This window comes from Sparus aurata, chromosome 6, assembly GCF_900880675.1.
Source record: "Sparus aurata chromosome 6, fSpaAur1.1, whole genome shotgun sequence".
NCBI classification, from domain to species: Eukaryota; Metazoa; Chordata; class Actinopteri; order Spariformes; family Sparidae; genus Sparus; species Sparus aurata.
Genome location: NC_044192.1, coordinates 28,419,977 through 28,440,006, shown reverse-complemented (window position 1 = coordinate 28,440,006; position 20,030 = coordinate 28,419,977).

Sequence of the window (20,030 nt, the reverse complement as noted above, 5' to 3'; positions counted from 1 at the left end):
GCGCTCCCTCCATGAAAAAAAAAAAACAATAGAATCTTTTTACTCTGCCTCTCCGAGCAGTGGGCTGTGGATTGGCAGCTGCCCAAAAACAGTCCAAGTTTAATAAAGTATCTGTATGTGGGAGAACCGGCGCATATGGCCAAAATAAAAGCATTAAAGCGCCGGATTTAGCAGCATGAAAGGTTTAGAAACATTCAGATTTATGTAAGCTTTGTGCTGGTGTGGGTTGTGCGTGTACATCACAGGAAATCATTTCAGTCATACTCACATTGTATCTTAATGTAGGGATTATGCCATTTTTCCGGTCCTTAATTCAGTTGTTGTTTGAGAGGACACAGGTGTCGTAACGCGCCTAACAACAGAGAGTTGGTGAATATCTGAGGGTAAGCATGACAGAATTATCCTGGATTTTAACAACACATCAAATACAGCAGGCTGGTCTGTGGCCCTAAAAGCTCCACAATCTGACGTGTAGGTACCCCATTAGGATCACTTCTTGAAGCAGCAGGTTATTACTGTGGTTTAAACAGCAATGAAAAAATAATCCAAGATAGAGGATGGGCTGTGGTGATTGAATGGGTTATTCATTCAACTTAATCTCCACAGACCAGTTGTTTTTAAGTTCTGCTAAGTAATTAGGTAATAGCTATTGTTTTAAAAGGTTTAATAACTTTTAAACTGCTGATCATAATCAATAAGCTTTCCGCACAGTGGATTTTCTCAGCCTCTCAGTGGTATGCCTCATCTTGTTTGAGAATTCAGGGGCTTTGTAGTGAACATGGCGACGCTGTCATGTTCCGCAGCATCGATTCATCAAGGGAACCCGCATAGCCTCGCCCTCTGGACCAATGGGCAATGGCTATTGCAAGATACTATTGTTGTTCGTGTTCATATGATAATTTATTTCTCTGAAAAGTTACTTTTGCTTCACTGTTAGGATTGAATAAACTTTTGGTTTCCTTTCAGTTAGTTTTTGGACACATCTACACGGTCAGTAAATTAAACATACCACACATTGTCTTATTCCTTTTTTTTTTCTTTTCTGTCTTGAGTGCCTAAAGTTTGTTTTGTCTTTTCAAATGAAATACAGGATTACACCAGTTTTCACTTGAAAAGGCCAAATTTACTCAAGGTGATGGTGTGCTTCATTTGGTGGCTTGTCAAAGGCGTCATATCCCCGTTAACCCCCCTTTAAATTACGCCAGATGATATGTCAGACAGTGAGGATGAAAGCTGGCCAACCAGCCAGACAGCCACTCCGTTGTTCTGCTATTAGCTGGTATTTCTCCGGACTGAGCGGGATTATTCATTTTCAGCAGCGATGGTGGTGCCTAACAATGAAGACAGCAACTCCCATGATCCCACGCTACTTCACAACACTATTTAAGAGACCCTCAGCAGCAGGAGTGACAGGCTGTGCTTAACATACACTAAGGTGTTGGCTGTGTTTTATGGTAAACACTGCAATTGTGCCTTGGATGGCATCATCAAATCATCAAAGTTGGTATGAATTATGAATGCAAAGATATTCTGGAAGTAGCTAATTAGTTGCACTATGAAGAGACAATGGGCCTATGCAAGTCTAATAAAAATACAACCAGGGAGCTACTACTTATGTGCTGCTTTTAATTTGATATTACCCTACAGGCCCTGCAATGTGCTCTAAGAGCTTGTACTACTATAGTGCCTTCCTTCGGTTGTCTTTAATGCCTTTTATGTTGTATATTAATTAAAAGAGGCTCCACATAGATTAAGTGATGTGGAACTGTTTGATATGATGTTGCACAGAAACGTGTGCCACATACCCATGATAACATATTGTTCGCTCCGAAAGAACTTCACCGCTACTGCAGACGAAAAAAAAAAAAAAACATCTCTACATCATCCCCACACAATGGCCGAAAATTTGCTCTGTTGTCACATCATCTGAACCGAACGCAATGGCCTTACAATAGCACAATTCTACCGAAATGTCAGCCCCTCGCTGCAGCAAAAAAGCTGAGCCGGCGCGAACAGAGAAAAGCTGTGAAATGGAGGCAGACAGAGCGAGAGGTGGAGCGCGAGCGGGAGTGGGAGGGGACGGCGCGCAAACACAAAACAACATAAAAAATGATAGAACCGCGCTGGAATCCAATTTAGGGGCCCTAATCAGAGCAACGCTAAATGGGAGAGACGAGCAGAGCTGAGGTGGAACGCCGTGTCTGATGAGATTCTGTGAGCACACATCAGCATCCATCTCGCCCTGCGTCGTGGATAAGAAAGAGATGGTAGGCCCCGGCTGTGAAAATCTCTGAATGGCGGTAAATCTGACATAGTTATTAAATACTAAAGGTCCATTAATATGAATCATGGGTTTGATTAAACACTGTCAGAGGAAACATACAGCAGGACTTTACCCTTGTGGAGCAACCTTATACATAAAAGAGCCTTTTTCTTTTGGTAACCTCGCTATTATACCTTCAAAAGTAAAATCCTTTGTCTGTCCAATATTCCTTTACACTTCAAATGTCAGATTAGTAAGTTCTAAAAAATAATAAATGTCCCACCTTTACACATTTATACATTCACACAGCTTTTACAAAAAGCCAGTTTCCTCTCCAGTCCTTCAGCCCGGTAACCCTGGGAGCTGCTCCCATAAAATGACACTGCGCCTCATTTGTTAGGTCCAATGCCATCATTCAGTGCAAATTCAGGATGCACTGTGCACTTGCAAAACCCATCTCGGCTTCATCAAATGTAATTAAGCTTTTTTCCCTAACAATAAGCAAGTGTTTTAGATGTTTAATCTTGTATTTTATCTTATATATTAACCTTAATTAGATGTTTTGGCTGCTGAGCCCAAACTTTACCTAAGCCATAGTTTATTTCCTTTCACATGCCTTAGGAGAAAGGAAAGAAAAACTATAAAGTAAGTCATTACCTACCTTCATGTTAATGGTAAGTTCTGTGCAGTCAAAGCTTTTTGGAGCTTCATAACAAAAAAAGGTTGCAGTATTCTCCTAAATAGATAAAGTAGATGGGGATTTTTGTAAACAAAAAACAATGGCACCATATACCCTGTAAGGTGTTATCCAAGTCTCTTGAGGCCCCAGATCCAAAAGTTGATTTTGATATTTACACTCTTTTTCAGACTCAGACAACTTTATTAATCCCACCAGGGGCAATTGGTTTCAGCAGCTTGCATACTGGCGCAGTACAACAACACAGTACACACAATAAATAAAGCTGAAATCTTCTCTGAAGCTGCTAAGCTAAAAGCGAAATTGGCAAAAAGTGCATGTCAAGGGTGTAAGTATCATCTTTTCAAATCCATTTGGAATCTCTGCGCCATTTTCTGTTTTCTTTCCAGGTGTTTTTTTTTTTTAAATATATTTTAAAACAAGTCTCCATCTACTTGATACTGGTTGATTAGGAGTGTGCTGCAACGCTGTTTCTTTGTGAAACTCCAGAAATGTATGCTGGACTACGAAACCTCACCTGATTCTCCATCAGCATGGGGCTAAGTAGAAATTGAGTGAATTTTCATCTTTGGGTGAACTTATCCTTTAGTGAGAATTCCGTCAGTTAGGGTCGGTGCTCTTTTTCTTAGCCTGGCCAGCGTAAAAGACAGAAGAAAGGCAGTGAGTGCAGAACAGTCTGTGCATACAGTATCTAGAGGTCATGACCCTTCACTGACTTCCCATCAACGTATCTGGTTTGAAGGGGCCGACCCATAAGCACGGACCGTGGGTGGAACCTCAGGTCTCCGTGGTGAGTCGGTGACTACTTTGTTCCCCTGCTCTTTCCAGGCTCCTCGATCAGTGTGCTATCTACTCACTCCGGTAACTGTACCTTTGGTCCATGCTGAAATGATTGGAAATCTGTGCTTTGAACTATCAAGGCTTCTTTGTACATGCACAGTGGATACAAGGGCACATAGGCCCGAAGAAGGCCCATTATGTGGCTGTTATGGTGCATCTATGACGAATGTCCTCCTCCTCCACCTCTATTTTTACTTGAGAGCTTTGTGTTTTTTTGTGGCCACATCGAACGTGTAGAGAAAACCTTGTACTCTCAGAGCCCGGTCCATCAATCGAATAGTCAATTCTTTTCACACAGGAATGTTAATGGCTATTAATCAGTTGGAAAACAGAGATGCTGCACACAATCAGTACATTTCCAGGTGCTTTAGTGCAATTAGGTGTGCCTTCAGAACATCTTCCTCATCATCCTTAGTGTTGCCATGGGAATGAAATGACGCAGGATTTGTCACGCCACTTTCACCCTCACGAAACTGAACTCGACACGACAGGATCGGGCTGAATCAGGAACGGGTCTTGTAGCCGTGCCCTGACCTCGGCGAACAGGTCTTGTTAACGTTCTTGTAAGTGTCTTTCAAAACTCCGGCAGCCGGATCATATTTCATGTTTTTATTGAAAAGAGTGCACATTTGAGTTCATAATCGCCTCTGCATTACGCCGGGGGCCCATTCCTCTCTCGCTTCCCTGATTTATGTTTCACTAATCTCTGCTCATGGGCTTGCATGCAGTGTGAATGTAGCTAGCGGCTGACCTGGATATCTGAGAGCATTATAAAGCACTACAGGGAGTCCCAGGCTTTGAGAAATCGTGTGGACGGGGCAGTGCTGTGAGTACACATCTATTGTTAATACGTCCTCGGTCCTGAAGTCCACCTCTAGGGGAGTGTTACAGGCTGCAGCTATCTATTAGCTCGAACTTATTGTCAGTGAAAGAGTCAAGCGCAGAATATTAAAACCGGGCTGAGCTGTCTTGAATAGTGTATCTACTGTACACATATATAAAGGAGAAGAGGTTCAAGAAATGTGTCCAGTGGAGTCAATGCCATTTTGGAGACACTACAGGTGAACAGGGTGACATTTTCAAAACAATGGACACAGTAGCTGAAAAGTCACATTAAGACAACTATATTTTGTATTTCAAGTTTTCTGAGATTGTAGTTGTATTCATGCGGATGAGTTATTATCGAATTAAATATGCACTCGTTTGCAAAACATTCTCCGAACAGAAATCTGAACAATGCCAGGGTCAGAATGATTGTGTTCTTTTGCTGACTCTATATTAGAGTCAGAGGTTTCCACAGATGGAATTATGGATCTGTTTTTTCAAATTTATTTTTTGTATTTATTTTTTCACCATGATTTTAGGAACAAATTGTTACATAAACCAGGCTATGAGTGAAACATAACCCTCTGTGGAAACCTTCAGATTGTCTAGCGCTTTCAAAAAAGATAACTACAGTCAGTTGTAATGTGGGCATCGAGTGACAAGTTCTCGATTTATCAGAAAGAAAACGTGTTCTAGACTTAAACATAAGCCGCAGCCAACCTCGTCTATACGGGGAGTGCCCGTGGAGCCGGTGAGAGGAAGCCAAACTCCTGGAAGTAACATTCGGGAGCAGATTGTAGGAAACTGTCGCAGCTTTGGGAAGAGGAGCTGGCAGTTATTGAATTTCTACCTCAACAATGCATTGTTCAAACATTAGACCTTTGCTCATCTGGATCACTGTTCAGCGGTGCGGCCAAATAAAAGACTTGGAGAAAAAAGCAGTTAGCCGAGAACGGAGCTGCACGTCTCGCTGCGAACTGCAACAGAAGGACCAACATCATGAGAATGCAGAGGGCCTCGGGTTGGTCACTGGTGAGGGACGGGATGGTAATATTCATTTTTCAAATCCAGAATGTTCCGTACTTTGGACTTCTGTATAGCAGTAATGGCCACAGGAACACATTGCACATATTACATAGCCCAACTGTTTTTGAAACGAGTCTGGAGAAATATCAAATGGAACAGAACAGCAGCCTCTCTCCACATCAGGCAGGCTTCCATACGTAATATCTGACTATATGATCAATGCAGTATCATTTACTGTGCTTGTGAAGCTAAGGGAGAATAGCTTTCACCTGTAACAGTTTGAGTTTGTGCTTATGTTTTTTCCTGTTTTTTTTTTTGTTGTTGTTGGTGTTGTTGCTTTAAGTTATATCCTCCTGTGTCTCACTTTCTACTTCCTCCCGTTGTCCATTTTCCCGCCTTTGTGATTGTCTGCCCCTCCCTGATGTGTTTCACCTGTATCCAATTATCCCGGCCTCCCTCGGGTATACAGTCTGTGTGCTCCCTGCTCTTTGGCAGTTCGTCTGTTCCAGTGTCTCCCACTCCCATCACCCCGTGTTGCGTTTCTGGCTTTTTGCTTCCTTATTCACGGTTCGTGCCGCTTCCTTTTTGATTTGACACTTTGCCGTTTGATCTGGTATGTTGGTCTGTGCTTTGTTTAGCTCTGGTGTGCCGTCCCTGCGTTTTGTGTTCGTGGATTTTGGTTTTTCGGCTTTTGTCATTAAAAGCTTTCTTTTCGTTCAGTCACTGGATCTCATGTGTGTCTTGCATTTGGGTCCCCTGTCTGTTCAAATCATGACACTGCCTCTGCAGCTGCAAATGGGGATCTAAATGAATAAAAGAGATTATAGATAGCAATAACTTAAGTGCAGAGTGGAGATGTTTTGCTGACAGTAGGACAAAAATAAACTAGACAGTGACACTTTATGACATAATATATATAAATAAATGGTTAATGAATAGTTGATTAAACAATACTTCATAGTCATTTCAACATTAATAAGCAATTCAGTTCTTTATAAAACATTTATAAAACAATCCCAATGCTTAAAAACACAATTTGCGACTTCATAATAGCCTTCCAATGAATGTTTATGGGTCAGCCACACAGTATTTACTAACCATTTACCACACATGCAACTTTACAATAAACGGCTGTTTGTTAACAGGGAAAGTATTATAGTATATAAGTATATAGCTATAGTTTATTCAGAGCTCATTTGAAGAGATGGTTAATTGGTGCTCAGCACTTGATTACACCTTCCTGTCCTCGGTCCGTCTGTGCTGAACCCAGTGGCGTGCGCAGACTTTTTGAAGGGCAGGGGTGAAAAAAAGGGCACTTTAGCGCGCGTTTTGGCTCCCAAGGGGACAATTTAGCGCGCGTTTTGGCTCCCAAGAGGGCACTTTAGCGTGTGTTTTGGCGCCCAAGAGGGCAGTTTATCATGTTTTAACCAGCCAAGGGGGCAGTTTAGTGTGTTTTTCCAACCAAGAGGGCACTTTGGCACACTTTTTTGGCTCTCAGGAGGACACTTTAGCGCACGTTTTGGCTCTCAGGAGGGCACTTTAGCGCACGTTTTGGCTCTCAGGAGGGCACTTTAGCGCGCGTTTTTCAACAATTGGGCCCCCCCTGCCCCCCCCCCTTGTACACATCACTGGCTGAACCTGTAGCCATCTTCTCTTTTTACTGCGTGCTGTCTTACTGTGGTCTTGTTTTTATTGTGTTGCATGCATTCTGTATTTGTGCTTCTGCTTTGCATGCTGTGGTGTGATGTGTCTTGCATCTTGAATGATGTTTTCTAAATTGATGTTATATATGCTATTTTGTCATGTTTGTTAACTGCTGTGCATGTTTTGTAGATTGCCCTGGCTAGTAATTTTGTAATTTTAATCTTATTTTTTTTATATATCATTTTGTTTTTAGAGTGGCTTTAACATCTGTCTAGGGACTACAGATGAAAAATAGCCTCTTGGCTAATTCTGGCGCATTTACAGTAATGTTATTAATATGCACTGTCCCTGTTTTCAAATAAACTAAATTTCAAATTTCAAACTAAAGTTAAGCTACATGAACTATACATTCACCACTCAACAATTAGGCTACGGTTATTGGTAAGGTTTACCAGCTCAATGTCGGCCTTTAAACATTGAGAGATATAGACAGTTATTCTTTTTTGTATTGGTCTTCTTACGCTCAAACATGACACCAAGGTTATCTAATCAAATTTGTGTTGATTTGCATAAACGTCTACAACAGAAATCTAAGCTGAGATAAACAGCCAGTTGCGTATTTTGACGTCTTCTTTCCGCTATTATATAAAGGTTATATAAAACCGCCTGAAATCTCCAGATTGACCAATGCATGAAAAGAATGCTGCTCCTTTTTTCTTCAGGGCCTGTCTGAGGTCCGCGCCGACTTGTTTGGAGGTTCGGATTCTATAAAGTAACTCTGGCTGGGCCGAGGTTGTTTTCCTGAGTGTAATTTGCACATCAGGGAGAGCGTTCCAGCTGTGATGAAAGGAAACTGATTCATAATTCATGGAGTTGTAAATGTGGGTGCAACGGGCTAATGGGCCCTGCGCTGTTATGTAATGAAACGCAGCCTGATGAAATTTGGGAATATTGTATGACCACTGTAATGGGAACTAGGCTTTTCTAATGAATTTGGAAGTTATGGCTACACATGTCAAGTTAGCTTCATTTCACTGTAATGAAAGACGACCCCCCTCTCTGTTCAAGGTGAGGTGCTTATCAAGGATGCGTATCCGGCTGCCAGCTTGAAACGAACTAAGTGCTATTATAAACAAAACTGCCAGACATAATTGTGAGACATCCAGTCGTGTCTTATCACTGTCGCCGTCTCAGATGGAAATAATTGACATGAATCCCCCTTTTGAAGTGACACTTTCGACTCAGTAAGAGCACAGGTCAGGCGTTCTTGCAAAAATAAATCATTAAAAACCGCGAGATGAAAGAAAGGTAGAGGGAGCGCATGGAAATAGAGAGGAGAGGACAGACAGAGAAAGAGTGGGAGAGCGATGGCGGTTATAGCATGCTAAAGAACCACACTGCCTTTGTTCTCATGCCACACGCAGGAAAAAGGCCACATCAATGACGTTGGCTGTTTCCAGCGAACGGTATAAAAGAGAGAGGGAGAGCGAGGCGAGGAGGGAGAGAAAGTAAGCATAATCCATTTGAGATTCTGGAAGGGACTCAGTCCTCCCTGTCACTCGTCCATCCTTCCCAGGAAACACAAAGAGCATTATGCATGAAGCCCAGAAGGTCTCCGAGCACGCACCATGCTGTCGCCCGGCTCCGCTATACAAAGTCGTTCCGACACCATTTCTTTGGGAATTCACAATGTTGCATAACACAATAAAATACGTCCAAATCAATGAGGGGTTAAGAGGTGATAATTCTCCCCGCTTTCAGCCTTGACCACCACCTCAGTGCTCCCATTGAAGTGTGACTAACAGCCAGTCACCTTCAGATATGACATCTCTCTCTGGCTCTGTGGGTGGACGGTGAATAAAGAAATGGCATGGAGGAGTTAGATATTCAAATGCATTGTGTCCTTTTTTTCTTTTGAAGTCTCAAAGTGCTGCCTTGGATTTTTTTTCCCGATTTCTGTGGATTTTCTCTTGGGTGGAAGTGCAAAACTTCCTTATTCGGCTGTAAAGTTTAATGAAGGGGTGCGAGATAGGGATGTGGCAACCACCCAAACATTGTGCAGGTGTGTTTTGCAGATAAAGTTAGAGTAGAACACACTGTAGGGAGGGGAAATAAAGAAAGGAGATAAAGGCTGAAACAGATCATACGCAGAACAAGCTATGTGATGGCATGTCCCGATAAAAAGCCGGTGAGACAGAGCCACATTCACCTTTGTGTGCATGTTTTTTCTTTTTCTTTTTTTTTTTTAAAGCAACGACTGGCACAAATCCCAGCATGTCAGGCAATATGAGATAAAAAGCAGTCAGAGATCTCTCACTTGCGAGCAGACATACATGCTTACGGTGACAGTTTTCACATCTTAGAGGGATATATTTCGTCTCCATTTCATGCATTTATCTGCACCGCTCAATAGAAACTGTTTTTTTGTCTTTTTTTTCCGCTCCCATGGTCAACCCTTGTTGAGCATACCGTGATAGAATCTCAGTAATGACAATGGAAAGGATCATCAATATGTTTTTACCATGCTAATTCCTAGACAGCGCTCACTATGGGGTGAGCATTAATCAAAATTATGTGAGTCATAATCTTAATGCCATCTTAAGTGGGCTCCTGATCACCTTAAATTGCAATATGTATGACTTTTGGTTTTCGAAATTCAATGAATTAACTCAAATGATCAACAGAATGTAAAGAAATAACAGTTCTGACGTTATGTCAAATACGACTGTCTTGTGTTGCCAAGATATCTGCTATAGTTAGCATGCAAACCAGCTAGCCCTTAGCCTAATAACACCACAAGTTCATAGTCTGGACCGCTAACTGCACAGCTAACTAAGCTAAACCGGTGATATGATGCACTGTATTTGTTGGGGGGACCTTGCTTCAGCAGGTGGCCAGTTCATACATAACTCACTTGTTAGCACATCTGGATCTGTGTGGGAAATGACACAATTTCTTCCAACTACAGTTTTTCAGTGAAACATTATGTTGCCTTTTATATATTCAGATGTGTGAAGTTAATAGTTTCCTTCAAACGCTAATTCAGCATCCAGTTGAATATAAAGTATACAGTGGGCATAGGAAACGACTGCATTTGCGATGTGGACTATGCAGGGCCCGACTCGGGGTTTAAGAAGACGCTGTTGACTAATCATAGAACAACAACAGAGGATTTAGATCAAAGATGTTCCTAATGGACCCAACCTGATAAATGTATTCTACATAACACAACATTTGAATATGTGCAAATTAGGCTGCTGAAAGATGCATTCATCCATTAATGTTGGGTTTACAGTTTTTGCACAGAAACTTCAGTACTTTATTACTAGTAATGTAATATATGAACATATATAGAATTCCCGTATATGAAATATATTTACGCATACATGTACACACACAGATACATTTATATGTATGTATTCAGATATACAAATGTTGGGGGAATTTCTGTAAACCTACATGGTCTACAAATATTAATTACATTGTTAACATATATAGCCGCAGCAAGTATTCGTGTACAAATGCAAATTTTACAATGTGTGTTTTCATGTATGCCCATAGTATATTCCTGTATACTCAGAAAACGCTGGTATGCAATGATGGTATATTACCTTATAGGTAACACACATATAAAGGCAACATTTCTGTACAGGGTATGGTGCTCAGCAGCTACCCATTATATCTCACAGCACAGCCCAGTCGTATTCCTCGTTTTGCTTCCCACTTTGTGATTACATGTTCTTCCAGTGTTCATGCTGATTTCCACCCACAGTCCAGACGTGTAGGTCAGGAGAATTAATGAATGTAAACTGCCTGGAGGTGTGAAGGTGGGATTTTTCTCCCTCTTCTGTGTTACTCTTGTGTTGGACCATAATCGATCAAGGTCCCTCTCTTTGCCTTTCTCGATGAACGTGAACTCCATGCACCTGCGATGTGATACAACAAATGTGAAGCGCATTACCGTCACACATATGGCACAGCGATGCTGCGGTCTCCTCTTGGCTCAAAGCCTATACTGCAAAAGGAGAATGGTGATTCAAGAATGCACGACAAAAATATACATTTATACACATTGCATATACAGACGTTCAGCTAAACACCAGACCCTCTCGTAATGGAGCTGCCAGGGGAAAAAGGCTGTGTGACGGCTGAGCTTTCCGAGGGGCTGAAACACACGTGTCACTTAGAATTCAGCGGTGTCACAGCTCGGTCCAAGCCAGTGCAGACAAATATTGGTTTTGTGTCAAAAAGCTACTTGAAAGTTGGATGTGTTAATCTTCCTGCTAATGGCCTGGCAAAGGCCTCCTTATTATTCCGGCCCCAGCCTCCCTCTACTGAGGGTGTCTCCACAAGGTTAATTAGTGGAGGGTCCCCTGAGGTTCTCCACGCGATGTGGGCTTAGGATAGTGGAGGTGCCTCTACACAAACAAGGTTAATGGAGCCTCAGATAACTCCTTCCTTCTCTTCCCTTCATCCACACGGAGAGTGTTACTGTGTCTTAGTTATTCATCTGCCTTTAAGGTGGAGGGGCTGGCTGCCTTGGGAGTTTGAACTGTGGGTATAGGCTATTGAGATGACATTCACATCTGCTTACGGTCATTGCATTATTTAAGTAATACTTCACTTGGCAATGGGAAATGGCAGTATGGTAAATAACCAACTGCTATTTCCAGCTCTATTATGTGATGAAAACCGAGAAGTTTAATCATCGCGTGTCAGCGTGCAGAAACAGCAAGAGCAGGAAACATTTTCGCTACTAAAAAATGCATTTGGATATCATTTCGCCGGGAAAACCATTTTAGGAACTATCATCCATCAATGATCTTGCCGTGTAGCAGCTTTTCTGATGTAGGCAATAATGTCCTATTGAGCTAATCTCGAGCCCATGGGTGTATCTGTCATCATTTCCCACGGGAGAGAGGCGGCAACACGAGGCTTAAATCAAAGAAATAACTCTGGGAGAGAGAGCGGGGCCCTGCAAAGGTCACTGTGTCACAAATGACTCTGCATCAAGAGTCACACTCTGAATCACACCCTTGAATAAAGTGTGTCTTTGAGCCATTCCCTCGGGCATGTGGTTGAGTAGGCTGCACCTTGCCCACCATGCCTTACCCCACCCTCCTCCTCCTCTCCCCGTGACCTCCGTCAGCAGCGACATGATTTATCGCACCAGCTTCCCCTTCAGCACCATCCTGATTGTTTGATTTCTCTATTGACATTTACGACCATCCCACCTGCATGCATTTTTCATGCTCGGCCGGGGATGGCGAGCGTGCATCCGCCGCTCATGAAAAACACTCAAATAAAGAGAGAGAGAGAGAGAGAGGGGGAAAAAAAGACACACAATATCTCTCATAGCGTGCCTGGAGCTTCGTGTGCAACAATCATGTTTACTTTATGCTCCATGAGTTCAGAGGCTGGCCAACGCACCCCCGTCTGTCTCTGCACATCTTCTTGTCCATGTGAAGATATCGCCTTCAGAGGGAAAGGGATGAGAGGCACCCCGCTGCCTCTTCGAGGTCACAGGCAAGGAGGGCGGCGACATGCTGGAGGTTTATAAGGGGAATGAAAGGCAGCAGAGGAGCAGCTAAAAGTTTTAAAGCATGACCCAGTCCCCCTTTGGTGACGAAGGTGGCTCAGCGTGTGCTGAGAGGCTTGTGAAGAAATCTGGCTCCTCTTACTCTCTCATATGCACATCTAAGCACTTTGCCAGGCCTCCGCTGGCCTCCACCCTGTGTTTGTTTGTGTGGGGGTATTTGTGTGTGTTTCTTGTGTTTATCAGGTGCAGTGTTTGGCTTTGTTTGGGTTATGAATTCCGTGCTCGCCAGTGCAGCGCGCCACGCTGTGTGTGATGCTGAAGCCTGGAGAAAAAAAATACAAAAAAATAAAAAATGGCTGTCTATTGAAGCCAATATTCCTCTGTTGTGAAGTTTGTTCGAGAAAGCCACTGGATTCCCTCCCCTCTGCAGTGCAGCTAAACTCTCAGATGAATATGAGCTGCATGATATCTCTATATGGTATCATCTGTAAAGATGTAGTGAGGAGCCCACCAATGGTTCGCCGTGCATCAGCTCACATGCATACATGATTAACAGATCAATCACCTCCATGAGTGCTTCTCTCATGTGATATCATAATATTGCGTCTCCCCCGCTTTGATCAGAGCTGGTTATTTCCATCCAGGGAACCGCTGCAAAAACCTGCAGGAGCATCACACACTTGTAGGCCCATCACTTCACAAGCCCCGTTTGATGCATCTGTCTACAAGCATGGAGACCCACTGACTATGTTATTCCACAGCACATTAATGGAGGGCCTCCAGCTGAGTGTGGCTGTCAGACATCTGGGGGAGAGAGATAGCTAAGATGTGGCAGCTCCTGTCGCTGTATTGATTCACTCTCCGGCGCTGACATTCAGAGCACACACGAGCCAAGCTTTGACAATCTTATGTTCTTGGGCTGGTGCGGATTTCACGGCAGAAAGAGTGAAAGTTATTGCAGGTCGGTGCGAAGGTATGGCAGTCGACGCTGGGGGAAAGTCATCGGCGCGCTGCTTCTGGAGCGCAAAAGTGTTTACTGGGTCATAATCTGTCCAAACTCTGTGGTAGCAAATGGGAGGATGAAAGGAAGGCCTCAGCCTCATACATATGCATGGCTGTGACATTGTGAACTCTGAGGGTTAGCACAGAAAACGATGACTAATTATGTTTGCCGTCTGTCATATCAAAAGATGTGCTGAGCAGGGGGTGGCAGTGACCGTCCCCACTGCTGCCCGTCTCTTTCACTTTCTGTCTTTGTCCGCGCGCTCTCCGTCACTCTCAGGTCTCCGCGGCGTCCTTCTCGCCTATTTTAATTTCCCTGTCAGGCAGTCTGCTCGCTGTCTGTGCGACTAAGCTGCGAGATTCCTCGCTTGTTGACTCAGCAGTTAAGTGCATTAATTCCCCATCTCTCTCACTCATTTGGTATTCTGCGGGATAGAAAACAAAACTGTTCTCTGGGTGGGTAATGCCACATAAATCTATATGTAAACATATAACAAAACAGAGTCTAAAACTGTGGCTTTGAGCAGAGTCGCGGCGCTATTACGAAGTGGAATTGCCACCTTCAGACTCTGCATGCCGCCGATGCGCTCTCGTTCTTGCATGCGCTGCCGTACTTTTGGCCTCAGTACATCGTATACATTTATTCACAGAGGTCAAACCAGTAGGTTGGTGCTTGGACATGTCTGGTGGAATAAAATGAAATGGATCTATCTGCATTCGGTCCGAGAAAAAGGGTCATTAAAGTGTCCAGGCCTTCTTTTAAGAGAGAGAGAGAGAGAGAGAGAGAGAGTGTGTGTGTGGGTGTGTGTGTATGTGTGTGGGTGTGTGTGTGTGTGTGTGTGTGCGAGACAGACAGACGGTGAAGCAAAAGCCTTTCAGATGCTGGTGAATTCTCCTTTCTCCTCTCTGGTGATCTGCTATGCTGTCCAGCCAGTCACGTTAATTAGATGGGCAGAAACCTTGCTGTCATTGTGTCAATGACTTTTGAAGAGGGCCCTGCAGTCAGGAGGACCGGCCGTGCCGAATTCTCTTTTTGAGCCCACATCTTGGAAATGTGGTTAACAGGCAGGTCAGGGAAAAGAAGGCGTGCGGAGGGGAAGAGGCGAGAAACAAAAGAGACGCGGGGAGAACAACAGAGGGCGAGGCATCACAGCGAGAGGAAACGGAGACAGAGGAAGAGACACCTGAGACAGAAGAGGAGAAGGAGAGGGCGATGGCAGATGAACAGAGGCCGACAGTGTGGTCCAGACTGAAGGTGTCAGCCCCAAGCTGTGAGCGCGCGTGGGTTGTTAGCCGAGCGCCCCGCTGTTATTCAAGTGCGAGGGAGGGGTCAGAGCTGACCGCATGGCCTGCTGGGAGCTGCAGCTGTCTGTCTCTGCTATTCTGACGGCTTGCAGCTCAGCGAGCGGAAGCTGACAATGAATTACTGAGAGAAACCTCAAATTAGTTTCTCGCCTCCACATTTTTCCTCAGGGGAGGCGAGCAGAAGGAAGAAAAGATGGGATGTGCAACGTTATTATTACCCACAGGGCAATTAAGAGTGTAGGGAAATTAACCAGAGAGTATGATGAAAATGTATGCATTCTAGTGTAACTTGTCACATGATTTTGGAGGCTGAGATCAAACATCTTGATCTTCACACTTACAGTAAAGCAGTCTTCCCACACATTGTGTGTGTGTGTTCGTGGTGAGATATGGTCTTTTTTTTTTTTTGGTCTATGATCCTTACCTCACAAATATTTGTGTATTGTGTATATTGTCTACAGAGTCTCTGTGTATTTGTGTGTGTTAGTTCTTCATCATGGCTAAATGTGGTCACGCAAACACCTATTGATCTGATTTATAATAAGGGTCAGTAGTAAATGTATCCATTAATCCATGTTTCGTTGTTTTTGAAACAATGACAATAAACTACTTATCGTTCTTACTTTAAAAAAAAAAAGTTTATTAAATTAATAAGTGTAATAAAAGGAAATATAGGGGATGTACAATATAATAACCGTTTGTCTTACCGACATTTTAATGACAATTGTTGCACTTTAAACGTCTGCCTGACCTTTGATGAAACTGAAGATGACTGCTACAGATGATCCTGGCTATTGTGTGTAGCTGAGCTCAAAATAAAGGCTGAGTTTGAATAAAAATGACAACTCAGTGATGTAATAATGTAGTAATGAGTAGTGAGCACTCATGGGTTGGCGCGTCAGGATATGGATGGGAGCTGTAGCTGGTGTGATCCAATCGCGAGATGATCTCTAGTTTTAATTCTCCCGTGTCTCTTTTTTCATATCCCTGCTGATGAATACCTATCTAGGACAGGTTTCATGGCAATATATCTTAAAAGCGAGTGATGCAGGTAATGCCAAAGGATAAATGCAACATGTAAAATCTATATGTTATGGCATCTAATTGTGCTAAAGGAAAAAAAAAACAGCTGATGCTCGGCAGTGGCTTGATAACTCCCTGTCCAAAATCTTAAAGTGTTAACAGTTAGCAATCCTGTCCCTCCTCTTTACATCACCACATGAATGCACTGCGCTAATTGCCAGACATAGCAGCACAGTAGGATCCTGATCTCTGCAAGTCGATAACCTCTTTGTGGAGTTCTCTGTCCTGATTGGATGAAGTGGGCAGGGAAACCAGAATGTGTCTTTTCTATGTTACTGCACGAGCAGGAGGAGGAGGAGTGACTGTCATGGGTAACTGATCAAACACTCTATGACAGTGCTTACTGTTGTAATATAGAGCTGTTTAACACTTAGAAAATATCAGCTTTAAGTTTTATGTCTGGTGTTTAGAGTGTTGACTTTTACTCTTAGATTTAAACTCTGTTTTAGTGAACCACTTAAAGCAAGTACAAGAACTCAATACGCAATAGGTGTAATTTGCTAACTATTATGATCTTAAGAATGTTTTTTCCCCACTCCACTGATTCTGAAAATGAGCATACATCTGGAAAAGCAATCATGATTTTGTGTATGGGACAATATAAAGTTATCCAAAATATCACTGTGGCTTCCTCGTGAGGTGCCCACTGAAATCAAAATCCGCAAAATGTCAGCGAAAGTGTTCCGTGAAGAAGAAAAAGCAGCACTATGTTGTTTGTATCCCAGCAGAATAATGACATGATTGCTATCACTGCGGAACAAAAACAGAGCTTTTGTTCTGCGAGACAGGACAACATCCAAAATGAGAAAAGTTGAATTGCATTAGTAAAGGCCATTGATATTCTGACAGGCCTGTCTGAATATCAGTTCCCTTGAGAGGAGAAAATGCCCCTGGTGAGGCAAAGAAAAAGAAAAAAAAAAACAAAAGGCTGAGAATGTTCAAGTGAATCATCTTTTAGTCACTCTGCTTGCTCTTAGTGAATTCTTCGACTTTAGTTGAGCGCGCCACTCTTCGCCAACACAAAGAGACAGGGAAGGCATTTTATGCATTCGACAGGATTTGTTGACATACCAGAGTATTATGCCAGTGCAGCACTTTTCACTTCATTTGTGCTCTTACTATGGTTAGTCTTGAAAGGACGGCATGCGTCAAAAGAATATTTCACTGTGTGGAACATGGATCACTGACTATGAGAAGCTCTCGCCCAAAAGAAGGGGGTTAAGAGCAAAAATATCAAATAAACATGAGATAAATTCCCTCCCAGCTGACATTAAAGGGGTTTACATTTGCACATATCAAAAGTTTTTCAAGGTTTTACAATGTAGATTGAGGTATTTGACCATAACGGGGGCTTGGCAAAAAAAAGATCTCTTGGATGTAGCTGTTCATCGTCGTCGCCTCCCCTCCGTCTTGTCCTCCCCAGCCTGCTGACACTGATGGTTTCTAAGTGAGTATCTCATCCCTCTCTCTCTCCCCCTCTGTCATAATCACTGCTCTTTATGATCGGTTTGCCCTCTCTGCCCTTTCAAGATGCGGCATGTAATGAGGGCTCTGGAGGACTGTGTGAGTGGGCTATTTAGCTATTCAGACAAGATCAGCTCACACATCCCACGCTCTTTAACTCGGCTCCCTACCAATACCTCTCAGCTGAGCACAGTGATTGTTTGTCCTGCTCACAAGGTCACATACTGGATGGGTTAGCTCAGGCATTCAAAATCCATGTTCTTTTAGTGCCTACTCAAGCCATGTCAATCACGTGATTAAAATGAGCAGTCCTATTCACTCTATCCCCCTGACGAATAAAAAGTTTAAAGGCACGATAGACAGCTTAAAGGGATATTCCAGTATGAATTTAATCTATGGTCTAACACACCGTGACACCGAGTAAGACCCCCCCCCCTCCCGAGAGATCAAGTTTTCTGACCGCTAGCTTATGTAGTTTTAGCAACCTCAGAAAATACCGCACGATAACACTGCAGAGATCAAGTTTTCTGACCGCTAGCTTATGTAGTTTTAGCAACCTCAGAAAGACCGCACGATAACAATACACTGCAGTCTATGCCTCCAACCAAGAAACCTCCTTCAAAAAGCCACTCATAGCCACAAATAATGCTTAGAACAGTACTTCAATCACTGCGCGCTGCCTGCCAGCCAGTCTGTGACAGGAAAACGGTGAAATGTGTGCAGAGATTCAGCCAGATTTTTGTTGTTACAGCCTGGATAGTCACAAGTCCTCACCATTTTTATATATATTCTTATATAGCTTATATAAGCTTATAAACTTCTCGCTAGCTAGCTCTCACGTTAGCTCTCTCGCGTCGCTGTGGTCGTTGGTCCGAGCACGTAAAACACTGCCAACAACTGAAAATAGTGTTGGATTCGTGTGCGGCTCTCAGCTGGCAACAGCGCGCGGTGATACGAATCGAGAGAAAATAGCGCCAAGCGATTATGAGGTCTGACTTTTTCGTGGACAACGGTTTTGTGATGCATATGTATCACTCTTTTGAACACATTTGTTTTGAGAAGAAAAAGGTTTTATTTTCATGACCCCAGACAACTTGCCGGACTACTTTCGTCAGCACCAAAACCGGACAAGAACTCGGCGCACAGGACACTGTCGGGGGTTAGTCAGTGTTGATGCACGACACTGCTGACGGGATGCCATACAGATTCATATCAAAAAACCTGAACTATCCCTTTAAGATGGAATATCCCTTTAAAGCTTCCATTTTGCCATATAAATACTGTGAAAGTATGAAAATGCTTAATTTATTGAGAAATGCATTCAGCTCGCAATCAGTGACTGTGTCACTGTGTGGATGAGCCGTTAGGACTTCCGTATTGTTGTGATGTGGCAACTGTACAGAGCCACGTCACCAGCACAGCAGGGGTTGCCAAACTGGCAGAGCTGATGCGGAAACAACGCGGTGGGTGGGGCCTACTTTGCTCAGGCCTGTGAGAGCTGACCAATGAGAGCAGATTGAGCTTAAGAGACAGACACTCAAATGGTACATTGAGAGAGAGTCTGTAGGTGGTTAATATAAACCTGCCGCTGGGCGCCTGTTTCAGGCAACGTTCCTCTCCCTTCTGCTATCTGCATGTTACTGTTTTCAAAATGCCTGTCTCAACAACAACAACCTCCATGCCAGCAACTTCCAACCTGAAAATGGCAAGTTATTCCAGCACAAACCTGGTGATTAATGGTATGAACGTCAACAAGCTAACAGCTGTTATCTTTTCTTTAGCTGGGATTTTACCATTTAAATGCTAAGGTTTGCACAACAGGTTTACCCTGATGTATTTTGCAGGGGCACCACCACTGCGTCCTAGGTTTAGCCCCACCCAAGATATATGTGATTGGTTTAAAGAAATACAAACAATACAATATAAAGACTGTTTTTTTCCCATCGGACGAGAATGATAATTGGTGCAGCCAGACCTTTCTTTATTTCTGAAACAGCACTGTGGAGATAGGTCTGGCAATACAGGACATAATAAAGGGTAAGCAGAGGTACTGCAGCAATGGACAGTGTGAAAAAAAATATGTATTTATTGAATATTTGAGTATTTAAACATCCCAAATAAAACTATGAACCTGAAAAGAGCATGATGAGCCACCTTTAAAGGGTCTCTTCCCCTCAATTAGAGAAACTCCAACAAGGAACAAGTTAGAAAGATGTCGGTCTGCAGGGAATGAATAAAATAATGAAGGAATATCTAATGTTTTGTTCTTCTCTTGGGGTTATCTCAAATTATTCTGCAAAACACCACAATTCCTACATATTACCCCACAAACAGAGGGTTGC